We start from the raw sequence: 10861 nt of genomic DNA on the forward strand, positions 1-10861 counted from the left end.
GAGAGTTTGGCTGGGTATAGTAGCCTGGGCTGGAATTTGTGTTCTTTTAGTGTCTGTATAACATCCGTCCAGGATCTTCTGGCTTTCATAGTCTCTGGTGAAAAATCTGGTGTAATTCTGATAGGCTTGCCTTTATATGTTACTTGGCCTTTTTCTCTTACTGCTTTTAGTATTCTATCTTTATTTAGAGCATTTGTTGTTCTGATTATTATGTGTCGGGAGGTATTTCTTTTCTGGTCCAGTCTATTTGGAGTTCTGTAGGCTTCTTGTATGTTCATGGGCATCTCTTTCTTTAGATTTGGGAAGTTTTCTTCTATAATTTTGTTGAAGATGTTTGCTGGTCCTTTGAGTTGAAAATCTTCATTCTCATCCACTCCTATTATCCGTAGGTTTGGTCTTCTCATTGTGTCCTGTAATTCTTGGATGTTTTGAGTTAGGATCTTTTTGCATTTTACATTTTCCTTGATTGTTGTGCAGATGTTCTCTATGGAATCTTCTGCACCTGATATTCTCTCTTCCATCTCTTGTATTCTGTTGCTGATGCTGGTATCTATGGTTCCAGATTTCTTTCCTAGGGTTTCTATCTCCAGTGTTGCCTCATTTTGGGTTTTCTTTATTGTGTCTACTTCCCTTTTTAGGTCTAGTATGGTTTTGTTCATTTCCATCATCTGTTTGGATGTGTTTTCCTGTTTTTCATTAAGGACTTCTACCTGTTTGATTAGGTTATCCTGTTTTTCTTTAAGGATTTGTAACTCTTTAGCAGTGTTCTCCTGCAATTCTTTAAGGGATTTTTGTGCTTCCTCTTTATTGTCTTCTACCTGTTTACCAGTGTTCCTTTGTATTTCTTTAAGTGTGTTATTAAAGTCCTTCTTGAAGTCCTCTACCATCATCAGGAGATATGCTTTTAGATCCGTGTCTAGCTTTTCCGGTGTGTTGGGGTGCCCTGGACTGGGCGAAGTGGGAGTGCTGGGTTCTGATGATGGTGAGTGGTCTTGGTTTCTGTTAGTAAGATTATTATGTTTACCTTTCGCCATCTGGTAATCTCTGGGGTTAGTTGTTTTTGTTGTCACTGTTTAATGATTGGAGCAGAAGCTGTGTTCCACTTACCAGCAGTCTCAAAATCCTGTGGCGGGGGTTGTGGGTAGCTGGCAGTACCCAGGTGCTGGTCCAGCCGGAAGAGGCCTGTGGTCCTAGTCAGGCCGGCTTTCTGCTTCCCTAACTAATGCAGTCTCAGGTCCTGCGCGCAATTGGATTGGAGCAGAAGCTGTGTTCTACTCACCAGAAGTCTTAAGATCCTGTGGCGGGTGTTGTGGGTAGCTGGCGAGTGTCAGCCGACCCTGCGCCCTAGCTACCCCGGTGCTTTTCTGACCGGAAGAGGCTTGTGGCCCTATGTAGGCCGGATTTCTCCCTCCCCAACCAAAGCAGTCTCAGGTCCCGCGTGATTGGACTGGAGCAGAAGCTGTGTTCCACTCACCAGCAGTCTCAAAATCCTGTGGCGGGGGTCGTGGGTAGCTGGCGGGTGTCAGCCGACCCTGCGCTCTAGCTACCCCGGTGCTGATCTGGCCGGATGAGGCCTGTGGCTCTACTCAGGCCAGTTTCTGCTTCCCTAACTAATGCAGTCTCAGGTCCCATGCGCAATTGGATTGGAGCAGAAGCTGTGTTCCACTCACCAGAAGTCTTAAGATCCTGTGGTGGGTGTTGTGGGTAGCTGGCGAGTGTCAGCCGACCCTGCGCCCTAGCTACCCTGGTGCTTTTCTCCTGAGCCCCATTTTTAATGGGGTTATTTGATTTTCTGGAGTCCACCTTCTTGAGTTCTTTATATATATTGGATATTAGTCTCCTATCTGATTTAGGATAGGTAAAGATCCTTTCCCAATCTGTTGGTGGTCTTTTTGTCTTATTGACGGTGTGGAACTCTTTTCAATGAAGGATACAAATTACTCTATTCAATCCAAAAGGCTCAGAGTGTATTTTGATAATGACCTGGTGACTTTTTTGCTACTTTAAGACAGACCTTGCCTACCTTTGGCTGTCAAGGCAGATCTTATCCAAGTTCGGCTGAACAATTCTGCCAGACTTTCTTCCCTAGGCTTTTAACCATGGTTAGGTGAAATGTCAGATGTATTTCTATGCCTTTAATGAATAAAACCCATTATTTTGGTCACATGTACTTTGTAAAATGGTTTCTTTGTAGTCAAAACTTAACCTATATTAGGTACTTAGAATTGGACTGATTAGACTGATAGTTGTCTGGAATTCTTTCCACAAATTGTACTGTATTTTAAATATGCTGGTAATGGGCTGGAGAGATGGCTCAGCGGTTAACAGCACTGTCTGCTCTTCCAGAGGTCCTGAGTTCAATTTGAAGCAATCACTTGGTGGCTCACAACCATCTGTAATGAGATCTGATACTCTCTTCTGGTGTGCTTGAAGACTCAGTGTACTCACATACAAAAATAAATAAATCTTTTTAAAAAATATATGCTGGTAATGATTTGGCTGGAATTAGACTCCCCTCGTCTATACCAGGTAGATAAATTCGACCTGCACCAGGTTTTTATTCTCCTCTCTTAATATGGTTCACTTCACTATCTGATACCTAAAGGGTCCCCCTGTTGGATCCCCAGGTGACCTAGAATGCCTTCAATAGAAAACAGTATCGGTTTAGAAAAATAATGGGATGCAAACTACCTCAGAACCTAAGATCATAGCATTCCTTTAAGAGCATCCAGGTTTTATTCCCAGTACATAAAGAAGCTCACTATTATCTGTAACTCAGGTTCCAGGGGTTTTAACATAATCTCTATACCCTACAGGCATGAATGGTGAACAAAATCATACATACAGGCAAAATATTCCTAGAAATAGAGGGAGGGAGGGAAGAAGGAAGGGAGAGAGAGGGGAGAGAGGGGAGAGAGGGGAGAGAGAGAGAGAGAGAGAGAGAGAGAGAGAGAGAGAGAGAGAGAGAGAGAGAGAGAGAGAGTTCTCCAAGAATTTCTTTTTATCCTAAAACATTTTCTGGAAACCTCATCTGTTGCAGAACACTGGTCCAGTTTCTAATGCTAATAAAAATCCAATCTTTTACTCCAGGTTTCCTTTTGAGTATCTTATGAATCAACATCCCTTAAGATGTCAAAAGAACTCACAGATCTGTCTGCATTTGATAAGCTAATAGTGTAGATGCTGCCCTGAAAGTACCATTTCTTCCATGCCTGCTCCAGCACCTGCTGTGTCCCAGGCTGACCTTGAACTGGGGAATCAGCCTGCCTTTGTTTCTTCCTGCCTTGAATCTTTCTGACAAGGTGGGTCAAAGTGTATCTGCCTTTATTCCTTTAGATTCTTGAAGGAGCCCCTCATTTAATTCATTTTTTTCCCATAGTTGAGAAATTATATATTTTCAAACTCATATATGTACAGCTCTTCCCCTCAGCATCAAATGCTGTTCTGAAATTCCGAGTGTTTACCATTTTGATGGGAAATAGACACACCCTCATCTTATGTACTCCTGCTGTTTCTAATCATCTAGTCAATAACAGGGAGGATATTCCTTAGAAGGAAAGAGTACTCCACTGATAGTGGGTCCACAAAATATGTACATTATTACACAAACAAGCTATAAGCACACAGCAGCCATCAACACTAGTAGAAGCTCACACCTGGGGCCTGTCCCAGGGGCAAATAAAACGTCACTCTGTCTCCATCAAGGACATGCCATGCACAGCTCCTCTAACCAAGGCCCTATACTAGGTGCAAGACTCATGGGCCACACCCACCAAGTACACAGATAACTTCATAAAGTGGTGATTATTAAACTGTAGCTCTACATGCAGAGCCTGAAAAAAACTAAAATCCAAGTGGAGTAAAGACTTAAAACCAGACACATGAACCTGATGGTAGAGTAAGGGGGGAACGTCCCCAACAGCACTGTCACAGCAGACAGCCTTCTGAAAAACACTAATATTGCAGGCATTAAGATCAGCAATTAATAAATTGGAACTCAAGGAGTAATAATGTTTCTCTAAGGCAAAAGCCAAGTTAATGAGACAATGTGCAATATGAGGAAAGGGTATAGTTTTTTTTTTTTAACCATATCTGATAGTCATAACTTACAAAAATATATAAAGACCTCAAGTAACTACATGTTCTAAAAATACAACAAACAAACAAAGAACAGGTAAAAAAAAAAATTGGGAACAGCTTTAAACAGAGAATTCAATTCCCAACAGATAATTTCAAATGGCTGAGAAACACTTGAAGAAATGTTCACCATCCTTAGTCATTATGCGTAGCCTCCCTCAGCCCTGGATCAGGCTGATCCAGAATTGACCTTGCTGCCACTGAGAAGGAAATTACCAAAGGTGGAGCCTTCTGACCTAGATGACTCTTTTGTTCTGTCACCTGGCACTGCTCTTTCCAAGACACTGCTACCTGCTGAGAAGGACCCAATATATTCTTGAGGAACATCCTATTCTGCACATCACCTACAGGCTGGCCCTAGACACCAAGAATGGACTGGCAGGGGATGGGCCTTCCCCTTTTATAAGTAAACTCTCTTAGTAAAATGGAGGGCCTTGAACAGAGTCATGTCTTGGCTCCATTATTCTCTCACCATCTAAGTCTCTTTCAGTCCCAGCCTGCATCCCCGGTGTACCCGGTTCAAGTAGGCCACAGGCCTGCATACAACAATTATGGAAATGCAAATAAAAACTACTTTATACTTCCATATTACATGTCAAAATGGTTACAATCAATCACACTAGTGATTGTTCATATTTGTGAGAATATAGAGTAACTTTATATCGACTATTCTGCTTGTAGGTATGCAAACTAATACAAATGTTATGGAAATCAATATCATGATGTCTTAGGAAAGTGGGAGTTTATATACAAGATCCATCTATATCAGTCTTGGGCAAAAACACAAAGGGAACTCCATCCACAAAATGAAAAGACATGCTCAACTATGTACATAGCAGCTTTATTTGTACTAGCCAGAAGCTAAAGACAACTTAGATGTCTTAAAGCTGAAGAATGAATAAAGAAAATGTGCTATGATTATATAATCGAAGTATCACTAACCTGCTAAAATAAAACAACATGAAATGAATGCATGAAAACAGGCTAATGAATGCAACTAGAAGAAATATCACACTAAATCAGGTAACCCAAAATCTGGAATGACAGAAATGGTATATATTCACTCATAAATGGATACTAGGCTTTAGGTAAACTATAATCAAGCTATCCTCCAGAGATTCAGAGAGGTCATGTAAAGAGAAGAGATACATAGGGGATTCATGGATTGTTGGAAAGGGGAACTAGAGTAGACTCTCTAGGTAGACTGAGGTGAATGGAAAATGGATGGAGAGGGAACATTTGGAGGGTGCTTTATAAGGAAAGAGTATGATACAGGGAGAAAGACCTGGAAGTAGAGGCCATTTGGAGGTCAGTATAGGAAATTAGTGCACTAGAAACTTTTAGGGAAATATGAGGGTGATCCTAGTGACCACTCCTACTAATGAAGGGCAACAGGCTGAACTTGCCAGCCTTTATAGCCAGTAAGGCTTCAGTATTGTGAACAGACCACATTTCCTTGATGAGGTAGCTAGCCAAGAGGCCTCTAAACAATGCATGCTGATTTCAGGAAAAACATTTTGCTCTATGGACACTGACCAAATGGTTCCATTGCTTTGGACAACTTCCACACAGCTCACTAAATGTGAAAATCAAGTGGATGCAGCCTTGGAGACTTCACCCCTATCTTCTAGTCTCTCTGTAGAGAGAAGGTGTTCCACAAGTCATAGAAAGAAAAACCCAGAAAGCAAGCAAGCTACAAAATCAACCTACAAACTCTCCTGCCTTGTGCTGAGCCTAGGTAGTAACAAATCTTGTTGAGTGCCAACAAATATTTGGTTTAACTTGAGGTGCTGCACTTGAGAGAGAACACTATCGTTACACTGACTGGATTCTAGGAATCTCACAGAGATGTAAATACCAAAAATAGGGTTTCAATTTGTCTCAGTCAGGTCTGTTGCTTGTATGTTATGGCTATTATCTTTCGATCTGAATAATGTCTTACTCTGGGAACAGATGTAGCTCTGATTCTTTTCCTTGATCTTATTGCTCTTTACTTCCTATTGTCTTGCTATGTACAGCCTCAAAATGAGGGCTTTCTACCTGTCTTTACTATCTTGTCTTGTTTGAATCTCCTCTCTTTGAGAGCACCTTTTTCAAAAGGACAAACAGAAGGTGGGGTGGCATGTCAAGGGAAGGAGAATAGGAGAGGTGGGGGTTATGTAACTGGAACAAGCGAAGGGAGGAGCAACTGTGGTTGTGCTATATTGTACAAAAGGAGCTGCTATTTTCACACAGTAATTCAGTATTTCTTAAATGAAAATGCAAGGAAGAAGGGAAAGTAAAATGAACAAAAAAAAAAAAGCAAAATAGTGAAGACAAGGAAAGCATGATTTGACAGAGAGAGTTCTCATTTTTTTGTGAAGAGGATCACCATCACACAGGACTTTATGACTAGATCATTTCTAGGCCCTGTGTAGGTCTCTGAAATCACAAGTTTTGCACTCTGCAATGTCACACACACACACACACACACACACACACACACACACACACACACACACACACTATGTTCTCGTTTTGTGGAGAGAAGGAAATCCATAGAAAGACAACTCAACTGTTCATTTAATTATAAAAATATCTATCCTTCCCTCTAAGAAAAACTAATATTTGAATAAGGGTTCCAAAAATAAAAATACATGTGTAAGGTTACCCAGCATTGATGCATTACTTATATACCAAACATTAAGTGCTATGTAAAAGACGTTCAGTGTTTAAAAACATTCTCCAAATCAAAAATGAATGGGTTAGCATCTAAGACTGGCTATGTACTCAGAAGAAAAGAAAGGTGAGTCACTTGTCTAAAGCTATTGCATTATTGTTCATCTATCATTTACAGTCATTATTTAGGATCAAACAAAAATAATTCTATCTACTTACTTTTAAAAATTAAAAAACAAAACAAAACAAAACAAAACAAAAGAATAAAAATTTTAAAAAAGATTTATTTATTTATTTATTATATGTAAGTGCAGTGTAGCTGTCTTCAGACACTCCAGAAGGTGCCAGATCTCATTAAGAATAGTTGTGAGCCACAATGTGGTTGCTGGCAATTGAACTCAGGACCTTTGGAAGACCAGTCAGTGCTCTTAACTGCTGAGACATCTCTCCAGCCCCTTCTGTCTATTTCTTAATGTCATTTCCAGTTTTTCATTCACTCCAACTTATTCTCAGAAAAGTTCTCATTACAATCAAATTAAACAAATTTCTGGGTTTTTATACTATAGTATAAAAGCTATTTGCTTCTGATCTATCTGAAAACTGTGACAGTAAAAAGCTTAATATCTACATTTTCTTCCTCACATACAAAATAAAAGAATATTATAAGAAACCTATGACTGTAAATGCTTCAGCTAGATTCTGTGCTTCCTCCCCTTCATTTTCTATTTCAACCTGTAATGCAGACAAGTCGGATGAAGACTCACTTTCATCTGAGAGTGCAATGAGAGTACCATTAGAGATATAAGATGAGAGTCAGCTTGACAATGCTTAAGCTGTCATTGTGTTATGAAGTTTCATGACCAATAGGGCATAGAATGTAGGGATCCTTTTTAAGTGTGTATTTCTTCAAATATGAACTTGATAAATTTAAAATATCTGTATGTGCATAGAAATCAAACAAACACAAACCTAACAACTCCCGCAAAAATAACTCAAAGTGACCTTCAAAATTGTTACACTTCTGTCTTTATATTACTCATCTCTTGTCCCAGTACAGAGGTCCCAGTGTACACAAATCACTGCAGTAGCAGAAATTGTAAAAGGTTTCTAATAAAATATTGCTGATGTTAGATCCCTATCATCTTTTTTCTAACAGTTTTTAAACTCTTATAAAATTTATCATACAAAACTGATTTTGGCCTCATAGTGGTAGTGCATGCCCTTAATCACAGCACTTGGGAGACACAGGCAGGAGGATTTCTGAGTTTGAGACCAGCCTGGTGTATGGTGTACAGAGGGAGTTCCAGAACAGCCACAGCTATACAGAGAATCCGAGTCATGACAAAAAAACAAAATAAGAAGTCCCAAAACACCCAAAACAACAAAAAAGATTGTGGAATAAAATATTAAAGAACTTCTAGAAAACACACATTCAATTTTTAAATCTTTCTTCCCAGGGTGTTTTGTTCCCAATTCTAAGAAGGGGCGAAGTGTCCACACTTTGGTCTTTGTTCTTCTTGAGTTTCATGTGTTTTGCAAATTGTATCTTGGGATTCTAAGTTTCTGGGCTAATATCACTTATCAGTGAGTACATATCATGTGAGTTCTTTTGTGGTTACCTCACTCATGATGAATGCTCCAGATCCATCCATCTGCCTAGGAATTTCATAAATTCATTATTTTTAATAGCTGAATAGTAGTCCATTGTGTCAATGTACCACATTTTCTGTATTCATTCCTCTCTTGAGGGTCATCTGGGTTCTTTCCAGCTTCTGGCTATTATAAATAAGGCTGTTATGAACATAGTGGAGCATGTGTTATTACCAGTTGGAGCTGAGACGAAAGGATGGACCATCTAGAGACTGCTGCACCCGGGGAACCATCCCACAATCAGCCTCCAAATGCAGACACCATTGCATATGCCAGCAAGATTTTGTTGAATGGACCCTGATATAGCTGTCCCTTGTGAGGCTATGCCGGTGCCTGGCAAACACAGAAGTGGATGCTCACAGTCAGCTATTGGATGGAACACAGGGCTCCCAATGGAGGAGCTAGAGAAAGTACCCAAGGAGCTAATGGGGTCTGCAACCTTATAGTTGGAAAAACAATATTACCTTACCAGTACCCCCAGAGCTCGTGTCTCTAGCTGCCTATGTAGCAGAAGGTGGCATAGTCGGCCATTATTAGGAAGAGCGGCCCCTTGGACTTGCAAACTTTATATGCCCCAGCACAGGGGAACACCAGGGCCAAGAAGGGGAAGTGGGTGGGTATGGGAGCAGGGGTGGGGGGGAGGGTATGAGGGACTTTTGGGATAGCATTTGAAATGTAAATGAAGAAAATACCTAATAAAAAATTGAAAAAAAAAACTTTCTTCCGAATGCATGGCAAAAGTTACACCTGTCATGTATACTGGGCAGTGATATTATAAGCAACACAGCTTTCTATGATCAGAGCTGTAGAGTCTCTTGTTCTCCAGGGGAACTCCACATTAAATGACCCTCAATGCCTAAGGCCATGTTTGTACATCTACCAACAGAACCACAGTGATGGTCAATCTAAGTCCTATCAGAAGGAACTCTGAGAGTTTAGCCATCCTGTGTTTCCTGGTGCCGCTACCCAACACATGACACAGCTTATGGCCTACCTAACACCTCCCTCCAAGTGGATCAGAGGAGAATCCTGGAAAGAACCTGTGAGCTACATGCCCTGGTGCTCCTAATTTCTATATCTTTCCAGAACCTTCTGTACCTGTGACCATCCAGCTTGGAAACAGCACAATATCCCCTCAACTACTGGAGGATTAGAACCCAAATGAGTCAGACAGAACAGGCCTCCACAGATCTGCCCTTCCACATTATGGGCAGATACAGCCCTTCTCTTGTAAACTTTTAGTTTCATAGAACATCCAAGTATTTATCATCCAATGAGCAGGAATCCTCTGCATTCACAAAATTGAGCAAGTGTCCTTGCGGTAAGATGTAGTATCTGTTGGATTTGTGCCTAAGAATGGATTAGTTGGGTCTTGAGGTAGATAGACTCACAGACTTCTGAGAAAGCAATAAATAGTACCTCATATATAAAATTTATCTGCCCCCCCACATTTTAAAAGTACTTGTGTCTAAGATGTTGCTATTTAATAGTTTTAAAATATTTACCTCTAAAATGCCTGTGGTCTTCAACAAATATGTCTTCTGAGTATGCTGAAAATTATGTTCACATTTGTAAGTTTATTACATATGGTAAAAATCTGTTAAAAATTAGGCTAAAACTTATAACCCAATATTTATACTTTTAAATGTGGGAAAACTCTGCTAATTAAGGTTACAGTCCACCAATGTGTAAATTGCCTTTTCTGTCAACACATAATGGAAAATGGCCTTCATTTTTGGGGCTTCTACTTTCTGACCTTGTCTGGGGAATTAAAAGCCCTTGCACAGAACTCACCCTTAGGAATGTCACAGTGACTTAACTGGAATATAGGATGAACTAACTTCATCCTGATTAAGAAACCCATACTCCTAGATTCTCAGATTCCTGAAATGCTTGCCCCTGCTAATGAGGCATTTTGGTATTCTCAGCATTCAGCTTTACCCATTCTGGAAGTTCCTATCCCCAGTCCTGCAAATTATATAAGCCTTCAATCACCAAAAAGTTGTTCTGACTCCCTGCCAGCTGCAGCGTACTGCACTGATCATTCATTGTCCATTTGCACTGGGCTTGTGAACCTGAAGTTTGCTGTGTGCTCCCACTGACCCGATGAACCAATATCGCCTTATGATCCTTGAGGGCATGGAGACATACACTGAATATTCTATACCTAGGTTATCTTAGTTTGTTACAACTTATTATATACTTAATTCATACCTTGTTTAAAAGGTGTGTATGTGTGTGTAAATATGTACAGTTACATTCTTTTTATTTTTTTTACTTTGTTCTCATCTCTCACTTTATATCTGGACCACAGTACACATCCCTCCACTTCTCTATATCCCTCCCAAACTAACATCACACCCATTTATTCTACCATTTCCCCTGAAAAAAAAAGCAGCATACTTGGGGATAGCAA

This window comes from Mus caroli, unplaced genomic scaffold, assembly GCF_978045245.1.
Source record: "Mus caroli unplaced genomic scaffold, Mus_caroli_1 scaffold_18, whole genome shotgun sequence".
In the NCBI taxonomy this organism is placed as follows: domain Eukaryota; kingdom Metazoa; phylum Chordata; class Mammalia; order Rodentia; family Muridae; genus Mus; species Mus caroli.